The sequence below is a fragment of the Mixophyes fleayi genome, chromosome 2, assembly GCF_038048845.1.
Source record: "Mixophyes fleayi isolate aMixFle1 chromosome 2, aMixFle1.hap1, whole genome shotgun sequence".
Classification (NCBI taxonomy): Eukaryota; Metazoa; Chordata; class Amphibia; order Anura; family Limnodynastidae; genus Mixophyes; species Mixophyes fleayi.
This window is the reverse complement of record NC_134403.1, coordinates 64850499-64865141: the sequence shown is the minus strand read 5'-3', so window position 1 is coordinate 64865141 and position 14643 is coordinate 64850499. Positions and strand designations below refer to the sequence as shown.

The following is a 14643-nucleotide window of genomic DNA, read 5'->3' as shown; positions in this document are numbered from 1 at the left end:
CGCAGTCCAGGTACAATTATTGGTGCGAATCATAAAAGTTCAGGGTTTATAATATATTGTGGTGACCCACTCCTCTACGCAGTCCAGAAAGATACCTTGTTGCAACGTTTTGGACTAATAACTATATTGTGAGGTGTTCAGAATACACTGTAAATTAGTGGAAATGCTTGTTATTGAATGTTATTGAGGTTAATAATAGCCTAGGAGTGAAAATAAGCCCAAAAACTTGATTTTTAAACTTTTTATGTTTTTTTCAAAAAAAATCCGAATCCAATACCTTAAATCCGAACCGAGACCTTTCGTCAAGTGTTTTGCGAGACAAATCCGAACCTCAAAAATAACGAAAATCCGGATCCAAAATACAAAACACGAGACCTCAAAAGTCGCCGGTGCACATCCCTATTTTTATTACATGTGACCTGTTCTTTTCAAACTGTGCCTAGAAATGTGTGAAGTACAACTGGAAGGGGCAAAAAGGGTCCCATTCAGGATAAAACCCTATCTCAGTCGGTTCAGAACTGGTGCAATGTCCTTTTGTAGAGTAGAAATGACTGTGCATTCCTCCAAAAGGCCGGCAAGTACTTACGCTTGTCATGCAGTGGTTAAGGAGCACTTTGCACTTGTGACTGCTGCCTTTATTAGCAGTGAACACGAATAAAAGGAAAAGTCACTGGCGGAAAACTGTGCTGCCATGCAAATACTCCCATAAATACAAAAGCTAGTGGATATGGGGTTTCCACCCCCCTAAAGGGATAAAACACCAGTAAAAGCATGTATTGTGATGCCAGAGGAAATGAGTTCTTACAGTTAGATTTTAATATGAAAAGTTCACTTTAATTGGCTTTATCTCTGCTTCATCTCCTTCAGCAATTGCTGTAGGAGATCACTCAACGCTCGGCGCTGCTCCGAGGTCATCTCCTGAACTATTAAACTTAAAATACAACATCTCTTAAATAAAAGAGTTACTTATAACAATTATATACTTATATACTTTTCACAAGCTTATACAAATTGAAGTTGTTATTGTGCTGGAAATATGTACCTACTAAATCCACACACTCCGCTTCGCTAGGTGAGACAGCCCCAGTCACCATGCATTGTCTCCGGTGACCAAAACCCCAAACCTGGCACTCCTCTCAGACTCTCCAACGCTCCTCTCAGCCCCTCTCAACTGAACCCTGAGCGCCAGTGGAGAAAATCATTCTCCAATGCGGATTTCCTCCACTACAAATTGTATTATTATTTTCCTTACCGCTTTCTCTAAGCTGTAGTGAGCAGGAGCCTCTCTTCCTTCTGTATCATATCCATACCTCCTTTGTCTACCCTGTTTTTACCTGTCATGTTTATTATATGTTTAAGTTCATTTTGTATGTTTCTAGTGGAATCCGTTTTATACTCATTTTATCTGTATGTTTTATAATGCTGTCATTTCAGGCATGGCGGGATCTGTTGCACTCTACAAATAAATGCCGATGATGATGACCTATATACAGCAGATTTCCTGTTAGTAATCCTATAGAAGGACACACCAATTTTTCTCTGAAACAAACACCCCAACTTTAAATAAATATTTGTGACTATTAAAAGTAGCTCATTATTTAAAATGTAAGTTTTAATTTAATATTTAATATAATAAAAGTAAATGTTATCTTTATTTTGTTAGATGTTTGATATGTTTATAATATTACAATCTGTTATGATATGAAAAACACACATATTTATGTATAATTGTCACAAGCATTTTTGCACAGTATTGTATTAATGTACATTGCACATTTTAGCCTGATGGGCAAGACCTGGCTCAGCAATATATTAGCAACATTTAAAAGGAAAAATAATGCAGATAGTCCAATGACCCAGCCCAAGTTATCCCATTATGGGTAGATGCCCCCCTACCCTCCACCCCAGCCAGTGACTGGTATATGTTCAATAGGATTTTAAAGGTTTTAATTTTAAAACCTTCCTGTCAATGCCATAATCTTGTGTATGATGAATTGATTATATAGTATTTTAACTCACAGGTCCCTGTTTCTACTTGAAACTATGTTTGTATAGACTGCTCCGCACACAAACTGACCATGATTAAATGGTGTTGCTGGAGGTATTTACCCAGCAATATATTTGTGACAATCTACAAAAGATATTCAACAGCTTATCTGGACCTGTTCGATGCTTAATCCATCCAATGACTAGAATGTCTGTAGTTAGAACATACAAAGTATTGTTAATCTTTATTTATATAGTGTCAACATATTACACAGCACTTTACAGACAATATTTAATCAGTCACATCAGTCCTTGTCCCAGTGGGACCCTGTCTAAATTCCCTTGCACACAAACACTAACCTTAACCTTCCAGTGTGTTTTTGGACTGTGGAAGGAAACCCAGAGCATCCAGAGACCACCTATGCAATAAAAAAGGAGAACATGCAACCCTCACACAGCCCCTGATGTATGTTGGTGAACACTATATGGTATAGATGATCTCCAAAGCAGATTACACATTTCTATAAAGTAGGGAGCAGATAAAAATTACCACAAAACAAATATTAATCCTAATTTCTGAAAATATATTTATTTGTGAAGGTTTAAAAAACTATAGAAGCAGTGCAGTTGACCTAGGGGTGTGTTGGGAGGGTAGAAGGGGGCACTGTGCAGTCAATCACAAGATTTTTCCCTGCCCCGCAGCAAAATCAACATTTTGTCATGGAGAATGGGGACCAAAATGGATCGATCCACCATGAATCATGTCATTGAGGCACCTATCCAGCATGCTTCACTAGGAAGATGTCAGGATGCAGGAGAATTGCTTGCTCTTCTGGGAGTCTGGGAGACTGACTGGGAATTTGGGAGTCTCCCGGACATTCCGAGAGTTAGCAAGTATGATCAAGATCTAACAGTTGCTATATCAAGTTCAATTTACAGGGCCTTTTAAGAGTTTAGTCCTCCCTAGGCTAATACGTTCATAGGGCAGAGAGACCTGCCACAACAGTCTAAACAAAAATAAACTTGCCTTTAATTTAAAACCCAGCCTTATTCACCCACCCCCACAAATTTTTAAGTTTGCATGTTTTCGATACTCCGCTCCCCTTGTCTTTTTAAAAAAGTCAGGTCAATCTTTGTCACTTACCTTGCTTTAAAAAAATCAGTACTGTAAAGCGGAAGGTGAGGTGTGAACAAGCGCTACTGAGGGTGAAGGCATGAAGGTGGAGGGGAGCCATTGGACCTGTGCCTGATGCCATCCTTGTCTCTCTTCTCGCTTATCCTCAAATGCCCCTCCAAGAATAACTAATTGTCTTCAGCCTTTGCCTTGCGAATACGTCAGGATTAAAAGCTACATTTTTTTTTCACATTTTTCTTTTTATTCCGGAAAGCAATTATTCTCTTATATTTTTAGAAGATCTTTATTCTATTTCTCTCCGTCATAATTTTGCACATCCAGAAATCTTGCACCCCACAAAAGCCCTGCATCCTAGGGTGCAGCCTAGTCAGTCTATTGGATAATCAGGCCTTGTCAATTTAAGTAACTATTCATGTTAATTGACTCTTTTCAAATTTAATACTGCCTACTTTCACTATAAAGACTACAGTAACTTGCATGTTTTTGAATGTATTTGTGCTATGAACTTGTCCCTAAAATAGCCCTCATCCAAGTTGGCCGGGATTGTCTCATGAAGATTCCATCTTGGATATCATTTCTTGCTTGAGCCTATAAAAGACACTTCCAGTTTTGAAGCCTTTGCTTGAGTATTGTGTTTGAATCTGAACCAGATGCTTCCGAAGAACCTTGCTCCTTCTTGTAATATGGATTGCAATTGTTAGATACTTTTACCAAACCTTTATCTGCCTTGGGACTATTTACTTCACATGTTGGATACTTTCAATTTACATATCAAAAAAATCCTGTTTACTGTAGAACTACCTGGCTATTAGATTCCATCTGTGATAGCAGAAGTGTGACAATCTGAGTCACAGACAGCTGGATTAAGGTTTTGGGGAGCACTTAGGACAGGGGGGCCCTATTGTCTGAAATTCAGAGCATAGTGTCATCATTCACAAGAAAGAAAATCTGTTATTGTTACCCTCAAGTCTCACTCATTGCAGCCCCCTCTGTATCGCTATCATTGCAGCCCCCTCCGTGTCGCTCTCATTGCAGCCCCCTCCGTGTCGCTCTCATTGCAGCCCCCTCCGTGTCGCTCTCATTGCAGACCCCTATGTGTTGCTCTCATTGCAGACCCCTATGTGTTGCTCTCATTGCAGACCCCTCTGTGTTGTTCTCATTGCATCTCCCCCTTCAGTCCCCTTCCTCCCCCATAGGTCTCATTGCAGCCCCCCTCCTCCACCATAGGTCTCATTGCAGCCCCCCTCCTCCACCATCCCTTGTCATCCCTTACATTTAATAGTGATTACACTTCCTCTCTGAGCACTCCATTGTGGACCCCATTCTCTCAGGTGGCCCACCCAGCGCCTATGTCCTGCTGCCAGAGACAGTTATTAGTCTCATCCATTTTCAAATGCATGAGGCTAATCTTTCTGTACAGAGCCTTGGGAGCACTGTCCGAACGTTCCGAGAAGTCTGTACAGAAAGATTAGCCTCATGTGAGTAATAACTGTTTCTGGCAGCAGGACATAGGCGCTAAGTGGGCCCCTTGAGAGGAGATGGCCTAGGACACATGCCCCCTGTGCCTCCCTTTAGTCCAGCACTGGTCACAGACCATTTGAGAGATCTTTAGGATAATAGACATTCTTTATGATTTAAATTCGGGTCCTCCAAATCAGGGCCACCTTAACAACAGTATGGGCCCCCGGGCATAGCAGTGCACCGGGACCCCTATATATAAATATATAAGTGAAAAAAAACCAAAAAAAACTTACCTTTCAATCAGAATAAGTTGAATCCTCTTCGCTGTGCTCCTCCATGCTGTGCTCGCAGTGAATGTCTGGCGTGATGACGTCATCACGCCCGACATTCACTGCGAGCGCATCACGGAAGAGAGGACCAGGGAGTGAGCCGGATCGTCAGGTGACCGCAAAAGGTAAGTTTCTTTTTTCTTTTTTTTTCTTCTTTACAGGCTTTTTTACAGCAGCTGACCTGCCAGGGCCCCCTTTCCCCCTGGGCCCCGGGCACCTGCCCATCGTGCCCAATGGGAAAGACGGCCCTGCTCCAAATAATTTAAAGAATCATCCCTGGTTTGGATGAGATTCTGGAAAGTTCGGGAAATGAAAAATGCTTTCCTCTAGTTTTGGATAAATCACTGGCAAGCAAATTTTTAAAATCCTATCACTGAATGACAGTCATCATCACATGACCTTAATCTAAATGTAGCAGATAGGCCATATTCTTCCTCGTTTTCTGAAAGGAACATGATCTATCTCTCTGTACCCTTGCTACAACACTTATAAGCCTGTATTTTAAGATGGTAAATAAAAAGGAAGCACTGTAATTTGTTTTTATATAGACAGAATATTATAATATAATTTCCCAGAGCGCTTCAATATATCACAGCAGCCAAAATCACATCAAAAGGTGAACCACCCTCCTAAACAATAAGATAAACTTGTCTGTCCGGGTCCCCTAGTCTGTCCGGGCCCCTCACAGCAGTACTGGCTGTACCCCGCTGATGGCGGCCCTGGCGATCCCAATAAATACCGACAGTCCAATTAAGTCATTCTATTTTTCTTCTTCTTTTCTCTTCACAGTCTCTCACTCATCAGCATGAGGACCGACAAAGGAAAGAAATATATAATAGTGAAGAAAATCACAACAGGAACATTCTGTAACATCCAGTGGAATACCTCACCAGGTGGGGAGAGAAAATCACAGAAAACTCAAATCCCAGTGAAATAACGATAGATGTGAGTTCAATCACCATAGTTTCTTTTAACCCCCAATGGTATTATGCTTACATCAATCTTCAAAAGTAAAGATATTTATCACATCTTCTTGAGTAGATTCCCACAGGAATTCGTCTTGTGCTTCTCTATATCCTTCTTTCAGGACAGATCACACTCAAAAACATAAACTCAATCTTGGTGCATTACCTTAAAACAATTTATTAAAATAATAAAACAATAATATAAAGCAAATGTTGCAATTGCCCCTACCAGATGGTACAGGAGATACAGCATGTAACAAAGGAGGAGATGACTGCAACATATGTAGATTTCACAACACTCCAGCAGCAGGGGTACAATCTATACACCAACTACTCAACTACCAATCCCAGGATAGTACTAGTTATACATGTTAAATGCATCAAAATAAATCTTAACATATTCCTAAATAGGAAATAACATCAATACATAATGACAATATGAATATACACATATAAGGCCGCATATAAATTCCCGTACAAAATCCTAAGATAGAAATCCCTATAGTATATCATTCTTTCTTCTAATTCTATTTCTCCATCCTTCATTCACACAAGAGTATAGATATAAATAATCATGTATTCTCATATAACAGAAGTTTATGCTCTTTCACTTTTATATGACGAATCGCATGGTTACCATAACGACCATTTTATACTTCCGCTTAATTACTTTTTCTATAGGGTTCTCAAATTATCTGGGCAACAGTTTGAACAGTTTAAACATATATCCTCCTACTCACAATCCTTCTCCTTTACCTATTAAGTTTACGGCCCCTCTACATCTCCTACCCGTCGGATTACTCCCTGTGTCTCTACCTTCGTATACCAGGACACAACAGCCACCACAAAACCAGGCCATCGATATCTCCATACAGTAACACTCCAAAAGCTCTAGTACCTCTACATCCTCACATGTCAAGAATACCATTCCACTTCCATGTATCGGGGCACATGGTTACTATGGCACCTCATTCCTTTACTCCAGGATCCTCAAATTGCCCAAACTTTGTTTAAACATATATTTTTCTTCCCCCAATCATTCACTTTCAATTCTCTATTATATTCTGGATCCCTCTATATTCACATATATCAGCGTATTGTAGTACTATTCTCCTTCTGTATATCGGAGCATATGGTTACCATGGTAACCAATATAACCACAAAGTAACTTTTTCCTAAACTCCACCTTCTCCCACATTTTACAAAACTTTAATATATACCAAAAAACTAAAAGGCATCTACTCCTTCTCCGAAACAGCTACAAGAACCATTTAAGCTCAATATCACTATTAAGTCCTGGATGGTATCAAAGTTTTCATTCTATAAATATATTCCATCTCAGACCAGGCAAAAATTCCTATTTTTTTTTTTGCTAAAATTACTTTACTTGGCTCTTTTTTTATCCCTACATTACTATTAACCTCAATAACATTAATTTGCAATAATTTCCAGTCATTTTTTGTCAAGTGACAGGAACACAGTTACCTCTCCTGTTTCTGTATGAGCAATTGCACTGCGCAATGGCACTGGTGAATGGTGAGTGACAAGAACACTGCTACCCCTGTTTCTGTGTGAGCAATGGCACTGAACAATGTCACTGGAGACTGGAAAGTGACAAGAACACTGCTACCCCTGTTTCTGTGTGAGCAATGGCGCTGGATCTCCTGGGGAGGGAGGTACTTATGGAATCCAAAACCTGCAAAATCCGACAACACAACGATGACGTTTTGCCTCGATTCAGATCCAAGGATGCACGAAGATACCGAGCCGGCTCACGAGCCTACTCGAATCCCCTAAGTTCAGGTGGGCTCGGTTTTCAGGAAAGCAAGCCTGAGCATCTCTACTCAAGATACGTCCAGCACTGCATCCGTAGTATATGGACCAGAGTTACGGCAGTTGTACTTATACCCACATACACAGAACCAACTTGTAAGCACAATGCATCTCTGTACACATTTGTTTTCCTAAGGAAATATATGCATTTGTATTAAGCTTCGTATAATACAGTAAATATAACCTTGATCGCGTACAACTGAAAGAGACGTTTTTTTTCATTACACACACAAATTCCTATAATATATACACGGTCAATGAAGAAAGCACTCAGCAGCTTCAGAGGTGAAACCACTATCAGCCAATCAGAAGCGGTTAGCTAGTTCTGGCAATTGTCATCATGGACAATGTGCTGTAAAAGCCATATAGGCACCTGTGTTCAGGACTGTATCGTCTCACAATCCCCCAGACACACCATTACTACACTGGGCCTACATTACAATACCCCTTCCTTCCTCTGTCAATCCTCTTCAAATACCAGCAGACAAAAGTATGGATACGTGCAGCTCCGCATAGGATGCATAGGCAGGATATTTGCAAAAGCATGCAATTTAAGCTACGCAAACGGGCACAAGCAACTCTCCATCAGGCCCTATGTCTTTAAGATAGCTTTCTTCAGTCACAAGAAGCAAGAGTTTATATGCTTTGAAACCGTTTGTTTAAATATGTATTACACACTTGCATATTACATCATAAACTTTAAATTCCTATAACAAGACATTTGTTATGTATTAGAATGTAAACAAGAACATCTTATACTGTAAATATTTGTCTGGAACATTCAATACCAGCAAGATCCTCCAGTTGATATTACATCAAGATGGATAACAACCATTTCATTTGCTTCATACTAAAGTTTTAAAGAGACATTCTTTCCTTCAATTCTACAGAGATGAAAACAAGTGTAAAATGTATGCAACTAACCAGTTCATTCCCTCCTTTTGTGCCATCCGCAATAATAAATTACATATATACATTCATAAGTTCATTTCACGGAACTCCTTCAGCATAGTCTTGACTATGTGTGTCTTAGCATAAGGAGTCAAATAGTCATTTGTTTCATTAACCATTATATTCAAGCACATCATAAAACAAAATCTAATCCTGTAACAGACCCTCCTTCCTGACCTCTTCCACCCAATATAAATGGCTCTGCTACTGATCTTCCCACTTAAGCTACTATTGCAGTCACGTGGGCTAGGTTGAATAATTGATGGTTAAAAAAACACCCTTCTTATTAATTATTTGACCCAGCCCAGGTGACCGCATAGTAACTCAATTGGGAAGTTGAAGAGCAGAGCAATTTGTGCTGGGTAGAAGGGGCCAGGTTTGAGGGTCCACTACAAAATAAAAATGATAAAAGAATACAGCATTTGAAAATCTAGTGTTTTAAATCATTCATAATGTTTTCAGCAAATTCAAACATTTTTAGGTATAACACTCCTTACCTATGTACAGGCCCCTCCCAAGCTTGCCAGCAGGAAATCCAAAGCCATTAATACAACCATTCTGATTGCAGATAGCTAATAACTGATACAGTAAAATGATGTTTCATCCCAGATTAAAGTTGCATTTCTGCAATGCTAAGGTTTTGACTATAAATTGTATTTACGTTTTGATACATCTTATTCTCATTGTGGAACTTCTTAATGTTTCTCATGCATGTAGGATGTATCCCAAAAACAACTTTTTGACCAGACTACATGCAGGCCCGAGGGGGCGGGAGCTAGGGCGGAAAGTTCCCTGGGCCTCCGACCGGCAGAGGGCCTCAAAATTTTCCGACTTATTGATTTTGTGTTCACATATTTTCTTTTTTATATATTATTATTATTACATTTGCAAATTGTTCCAAGTAATAAAAGTTCATACCTAGCGTCTAAACATGTTAACTGGTGAAACTGGCATAATGTGCAGCATCCCATGAGCTTATTGCTCTCCAGGCATCATGCATCTATCCACACAGACACATGAGAACATCACTTGTCCTTGAGATTTGCCCAGGTTAGTGACTCACAACCTCTCAAGGGAATAGTTTGTTTATAATTAGGAAACTGGACTGGACTGTTTGATGTTCAACGTTTACTCAAGGAATTGCAGAATTGACCTGTTAGCATATGTAATTTAAAAAAATATATATTATTGCAATGCTCATTCTTGTATAGATTCAAAAGTTTTTTACCTTTTAAAACATCACATTTTTTATGTGAACAACTGAACGATTTTTAAGGTAAATAGCATAAATTATTTAACAGAGCCGTAATGTTTTAATAAGCGGTGCGCTCAGCTCAGTCTCTGCAGACTCTTTCCGGCTCCTGCAGCGCTGTCAGAACTTCAGGATAGAAGAGGTAGGGAGAGTGACATCTGAGCATGGGGGCGGGTCTAACATGGCTGGAAAATACAATGGAGTACAAGCAATTCTGCTTGAGCAAAACTCATACTGTATTTTCTCCAGCTATGAAAACCACATACTAAACCTTGAGGGTGTTGACTGCTCTGAATCCTGTAAGGAGACAATTATTTACTTTGGAACTGTGTAACAAATGTTTGAAATGTTTGAAAAAGTTAGCATACTGCTAACGAAACGCGTTAGAGAACACATCTCCATTATCTCCAAGTAGACTATTTTGCATCATTTTGAAGATCCAGGACGAATATATTCACTCAGTGTGTATGCCGAAACTGCCCTCACTCCTGAGTCAGTTTTACAACGGGATATCACTCCTCGGCACAACGGAACTCCGGCACCTGAGTACACTCCTCCCGATACCTATTGATATACGCCACCCATGTCCACCAGCGGTGGTTTGTCAGCTATCTTCTCGGGATTTCCAGTGGTGAGATAAATACCCCAGCATTTTCACCATCTATAAGAACTTTATTGATCATTGTGGGATTATATGAGAGCCACATTAAGGAAAATTGACACATCACGCATCAGACCACGCTGAATCCTATTATGGATCTGTATTCATTCACCCTCACGTTGCAGCTGCACCTTACTATTGGGTGAGATCTCTCCTGCTACATTTTTGTTGATTATCAGGACTTGGTCTACAATACATGTTTTTATGATAGTGTGTACTGGCCAGACACTCATTTTATTGATTATTATCATCTCATTGGGAATGTGTTCATTGTAACATTGTATCGGGTATTACCCGCCATATCATTTGGATGATATACATGTGAGCTTGGTCACTTATTCTTTTTACATATAGATAAATATATTTTTACATCCTTTTTGGACGCACCCTGGTCATTATATTTTTTTGTTCTACACACTTTTGGGAGACTGGCAATCTCCTCAGGGTATGCGACAAGAAGATATGTGAAGCGATGTTTGATATATAATATAATATATTGAGGTGATATTTACGGTTGTAGCATAGTGAGCATCCAAGACTTCTCCCGCGCCGATCCCCTCCATTGGAACAAGCTCCCCCGCTCCATCAGAACTTCCCCTAATCTGTCCTCTTTCAAACGAACATTAAAAACCCACCTTTTCCTTAAAGCCTTCCAGTCTCATGCCTAAACTCCCACCGGTCGGCTACCTCTCTTTCTCATCCCTTCTTCCCTTCTCCCCCTTCTTCCCATCTCTCTGTCTCATCCATGTGTCTGTCTGTCTTCCCCTCCCTTTAGATTGTTCGCTCCTTTGAGCAGGGCTCTCCTACCTTCTGTTTCCATCACTTTTAACTGCGCTCTCCAGCTACTCAGCTCACCTCCTCTCAGTCCCTCTGCCCTCTGTCTCCTCTCGCTTCTCTCCGCTCCCCTCAGTGACTCTCAACCTGTCATCCGTGCCCACCCTCTTGGGCCATAGTTACCTGCCTGTACTCACTTTTCCCCTCCCTCCCTCTCTTTCATGCTGTGCCTGAGCCCCCAGAGTTATAGTGCTTACTGTTACTTGTACTGTGCTGTTTCACCTTGTACTGTGCCATTGTTTGTCTTTGTACGGCGCTACGGATACTTTGTGGCGCCCTATAAATAAAAATTAATAATAATAATAATATTTGTCTGTTAGTCACCATTGTTTTTATTAATACCTTTTAAAACATCACATTTTTTATGTGAACAACTGAACGATTTTAAAGGTAAATAGCATAAATTAGGTAACAGAGCCGTAACGTTTTAATAAGCGGTGCTCTCAGCTCAGTCTTTGCAGACTCTTTCCGGCTCCTGCAGCGCTGTCAGAACTTCAGGAGAGGCGATGGAGGGAGAGTGACGTCTGAGCATGGGGGCGGGTCTAACATGGTTGGAAAATACAATGGAGTACAAGCAATTCTGCTTGAGCAAAACTCATACTGTATTTTCTCCAGCTATGAAAACCACACACTAAACCTTCAGGGTGTTGACTGCTCTGAATCCTGTAAGGAGACAATTATTTACTTTGGAACTGTGCAACAAATATACAATATCTTCAGTTCCTCTCCACAAAGTTGGGAAATTCTGAAAGAGCATCTCCCTGTTTTACTTCATAATATATCCACACCTAGATGGATTGCTTATATTGATTCTGTTAAATCAGTTCACATCATTTGCATTCTTTGGGAACGGTTTTATCAAATATTAAAATTCTCAATCTCATTGCACAACTTAATCAGAAATTCAGTCCATTAAAACATACTTGTAGAAATTTGAATTAGTTCTAATGTCATCTCTGTGGATAAAGCTATTTAAAATGATGGACCACACGACCCTCCTTATTGAAGCTCAAAATGCTACATTGGACGGTGAGCTGAACAACATCAAGGGGTATATTTACTAAACTGCGGTTTTTTAAATAGTGGAGATGTTGCCTATAGCAACCAATCAGATTCTAGTTGTCATTTTGTAGAATATAATAAATAAATGACAACTAGAATCTGATTGGTTGCTATAGGCAATATCTCCACTTTTTGAAACCAGCAGTTTAGTAAATATACCCCCAAATGTCTTATCAAAGACATTGAACAGATGCATGAAAAAATGGGATGAGATCGTCATAGAGTACAACATTGTTGCACAAAACATTGAGATTCCAACCAAGTTCTCCACCAGTCATAACTTACCTACTCAATCTGATGCCAAAAAGCGCTATAGTGTCAACGTTTTCTATGTAGTTGTAGACTTCAATCTGTCTTCATAGTCGATTTATTCCATTGGAAGTAATTTGTAACTTAAGTTTCTTTAGGAGTTCAACAAAAGGAGTAATGAAGACCTGTGCTCCGCAGTTGAAAACTTTCGGCAATAATACAAGAAAGATATTACCCAAGATTTCAGTGTCAAACTAATTTCCTGCAGCAAATTTATAGTACAAACTTTGGAAGTTGGAAAACAAGCCAAAAGAACTTTTTACAGAAATCCTAGAACTAGGACTTTCTGGTGGATGAACGTTCAGTGTGCTGAAGAACGTAAAAAATTATCATCTCTCAACTATAGGACAAGAGCGATTGAATGGGCAGACCAACGAAAGCTGAATTTTTCCAAATTTATTGCTGCATTTGCAGAAAAAAAGCTAGAAAAGCAGATCTAATTTGAAATCTCCAATAATCCTGTACATCAGTATATGTATACAGTATTTTCTTTGCAAATTATTATGATAATATATATTAGAATTTTTAAAGATTATAATAATAATAATAATAATAATAATAATAATAATAATTAATACATGTTTTGCTTTTCTAAGAAAGAGGGAGTGGGGGGGGGGGGCTCTTATAACTCAAATGCATTCTTTGGGGCTGCATGCACTAAATAAAATAATTTGCCTTGTGAGATTTTTGAATCAAGAATCATCATCAACATTTATTTATATAGCGCCAGCATATTCCATAGCATTTTACAGTTGTGAACAAACATAGTAATAAAACAAAACTGGGTAATACATACAGACAGAGAGGTAAGAGGGCTTTACTCGCAAGCTTACATAGGACAATGGGGGTTTGATACATGAGATTAAGTGCTACATATTCAGTGCCTGATCAGCCAATAGGCTGACCAGGCTGCAGCCTGGGGCCCTGGAGCCAGGCGGGCCCAGCTTCGTTGAGATGTTTTTGGTTTTTTTTCTAAATGCAGAAGCCGGAAACATCGGGCATGACCCTCGTCTAAAGGAGCGGTTCCGATTGTCACTATCACCTGACAGTCAGTCTGGCAGCGATCGCTGCTAGCTGCCTGTCAGTGTGACTGCGGGTGCTTCTTACTCTGGTCACGTGAGATCAGGACTTCCACATCTGACGTGACCAGAGTAAGAAGCGCCCGCAGCCACACTGACAGGCAGATAGCAGCGATCGCTGCCAGACTGACTGTCATGTGATAGTGACAATCGGAACCGCTCCTTTAGACGAGGGGCGTTCCCGATGTCTCCGTCTGCCACATTTAAAAAAAAATAAAAGAGGAAGGGGGGGGGGGGGGATGTGGGGTGCTACGGCTGAAATAGCCTAGGGCGGCCAGAACTCTTAATCGGGCCCTGCACATATTGCATATTGGTTCAGCCAGATTGCAAAGGTAAAAAGTGCTTAGTGGGCCATATGGTCCAGTCACACAGCAATGTTGGTCAGGGGTTCAGAGGGTCGTAGTCTTGTGTGAACTGTGTAAAGGGTGGTAATAGGGTAACCTAGGGAGGTTAATATGGTGGTTGAGGACTCATTTCAATTTCTCAATGTTCATCTGTAAGGTTTCAGCTTCTCTATATAAGCTCCATACTCAGACACAATCATTTAATTGTTCACAGATTAATATGTAATATGTATAATGATTGTTTTCCTAGGTGCTATGTTTGTATCCAGATTCTAAATCATTTTTCTCAAAATAATCTTATTCATGGAACTTAACATTTTAAGAATGTTTGTTATGGAACTTAAGGCGCTATATCTTAGCTGGATTCATTATTGCAATGTAGAGTCACAAGATGTCTCATTGCAATAATATATGTAATATTACGTAATGTGCAGTCCTTCCA

The 14643-nt window shown here is 39.8% G+C and overlaps 1 long non-coding RNA gene across 4 annotated transcripts in view; it reads left to right on the top strand.

Moving 5' to 3' along the window:
* The window catches only part of LOC142141052 (uncharacterized), a 35057-nt gene extending 26098 nt beyond the window's left edge, over positions 1-8959 (top strand). For 3 of the 4 annotated variants that reach the window (XR_012688607.1, XR_012688606.1, XR_012688605.1), the window contains exons 5-7: positions 1435-1605; positions 2689-2880; positions 5701-8959. This is a non-coding gene — a long non-coding RNA (uncharacterized LOC142141052). The remainder of the gene's footprint in view (positions 1-1434; positions 1606-2688; positions 2881-5700) is intronic. The other variant, XR_012688608.1, reaches the window with a different exon arrangement.
* Positions 8960-14643: the final 5684 nt, after the last annotated feature.